Source organism: Curcuma longa, chromosome 8, assembly GCF_044706935.1.
Source record: "Curcuma longa cultivar G26 ecotype Majalengka, Jawa Barat chromosome 8, ITB_CL_G26_1.1, whole genome shotgun sequence".
Classification (NCBI taxonomy): Eukaryota; Viridiplantae; Streptophyta; class Magnoliopsida; order Zingiberales; family Zingiberaceae; genus Curcuma; species Curcuma longa.
In genome coordinates, this window is record NC_133868.1 from 5,431,700 (window position 1) to 5,434,486 (window position 2,787).

The following is a 2,787-nucleotide window of genomic DNA, read 5'->3' on the forward strand; positions in this document are numbered from 1 at the left end:
GCTAGCAGTAATAACTATGCCTGTACAGTAAAAAATACAGAATGAAATACAGTAAAAGCTGTACATACCAGAATCATCTACCTCGATACAACAGCACAAACCAAATACATAAAGCCTCCTATATGTCCATGTCAAACATATGCAACAACCAAATGCAACAAGCAATAATAAATGCAATCCATGCAGTATACACATGATGCAATGTCCTGTCGGAGTACACCTATCCTCCTACCCCAAGTCATATGGGGGAGCAACGCTCTCATCTCCTCGTCATAATGCGAATGAGGGATCCCTGTAATGTTACCACGCTATGGCACTGCTACCTCTGGTGCGGCCAAGCGGAGCCCTGACAGAGCAACTGCACACACCCTCCTGATGTACTACTATCTCATGAGTGGTTGTGTGTGCAGATCCTGTAACTAGCGACGGGCTGAAACTGCAAAGGAGTCGATGATCGCTAGCATGCAATCATGATCTATGCCAGTAACGAAACAGTGTAACAAGGAAGGCATACCATATGTACCAAGTAGTAACTTACCATAACAGAAATAACACATAAATATTACTACTAAATCTAGCAAACTATACATATGAATAAGACAAATCTAAAAAAATAAGTCGAGATACCCGCCTTCCAAATGTAGTCCGTATCAGCAAGGAAAATATCTGAAATACCCCTCATGTGTAACAGGATCAATAATCAGGATCCTACAATTATATTAATCCACTCAGTACCAAAAAAAATTGTATTTTAAACTCTACAACGAAAATCAAACCCTAATCAAAACTAGAGTTAACCTTAACCGGATCAAACCGAATCAGATCCGTCAATAGGTCCAACCAACTCCGTTTAATCCGACTAACCTAACCTAACCAATTGATTTAGTTAAACTTAATCCATACTCAACCTTTAACCAAAAGTGACAATCAGTGCAACTGAATATCAACAATCAGTGCAACTGAATATCACACTTTGCTATCCTTACCAACATCTCGGGAATGATTAACTTTCCATTAACCAACATATCTCTTGGTGCATTCCATCCTATACCTTACGGACCTATAAAATAACACTTCAACATTATGGAAGTTACTGTTCATATCCTCCATGATACGTAACACACTGCAATACACAATTAAACTATTTTTGCATATAAATTCATAATATTTAAATCTAACCAAAAGATCTCCTAAATTTTGTATGTTGGCATCTATCATAGATAAATCAACCCAGTAACCACCGTGTTGATTTCGATTTCCTGCCTGATAAGCAGGGAGAGGATAATATGCCGCTAAAGACTTAAAAGTTTTTAATGTTATGATTCCATCCATAGCCTGTATAGAAGAGAGTAATTCAAGGGCAAAGATAGGGACCCATGCAGACAACCAATTGACGGAACCGATTAGAAGATCGAGAAGAATTCGAGACCAGATTATCGAACAGAAACCCAAACCCTATAAAGGATAACCCTAGATTCAGACCTTACCGATCCACAAACCTATCCTGCAAAAAAATCAATTTAGGGAAAACATAGAAACATAATCATACAACCTATGGATGAAACCGATTCGCAAATCGAGGAGAAATCGAGACCTGATCGGCAAAAGGACTCGCAAACCCTAGAAATTAACGCATGATTCGAAAAGAGGACGAAATCAATACCAAGAAGGAGAGGAGCCGACGCCACAGGTGGCTGGAGAAGGAATCGCGCTCCTCGATTTCCCGTCGAACGCCGCCGCCAAAAACTCCCAATCAATCCCGGCGAGACAAGCCTGGTGGCCGGCATTCCGATCGCCAACACTCACTGCAGAGGAGAGGCGATCGCGCGCGTGCCGTCACAGGGAAGGAGACAAAGAGAAGGGGAGATCGCAATTCCGGAATAACACAGCGTCACAACTATTTTAAGAAGGAAAAACCTTTAACGGGTTAACGGTTTTGAACCCACTTGGCCCCAAACCACTAACCAAAATAGCTATATTTTTTTTTCATTATTATTATTATTATTATTATTATTTTCCCTGTATTTTACACTAACAGTAGATCTCTCACACCTTCCCTAGTTGGGGTAACGGAGGCCAAGACAATCCAGATGAATCTTTATATTGTTGCTCTATCATCGCCTTCGCAACTCTAACCTTCATAGCTTTTTGTAAGAATTTCTCACAGACCGCGTTAATTTGATGGTGTCCTTTTTGCTCACTTGCGCTCCTCTCCATAAATCTAGATTGCCTCCCTAGTAGATGAGATATGTTGGCCTGAGAGGTAACACAAATTAGGGGTTGACCGGCTTTATCGACGCGGCCACTTCGATGCTCAAGTCACTCACCAGTAGAAGGGATTTAGTATAGGCAAAAATAAGAAGAAGAAGAAATGAGATGAGCTTTCTATAGAGGAAGCGAGTTGCCTCTGCTTGCAAGAAGAAAACCATACCAAGGACCTTGCTTCTATGCTGTTCATATAGTCGCAGAGAGAGCATCTCCACCCGAGGCGCCGCACCCATCACCTTCCTCTCATGAGGGTCATTAGGAGACCAAATCCAACAATCGTTAGTGGGTTTTCCATTCACCAAATGCCACGTATTCCCCAGTAGGGATCGGAAAACCAGATCTAACATCCACTACCTCCTTTTCCACTCACCAAGTATCACATATTTTTTGGTAGGAAAATAGGGAACTATCTCTGACATCCACTACTTATTCCACCATTCAAAAGATACCACGTGCCCAATAACAGGCTTATCTAGCTCAGATCATTTAAGGCATGATGCACGGTTGAAGCCTATAATT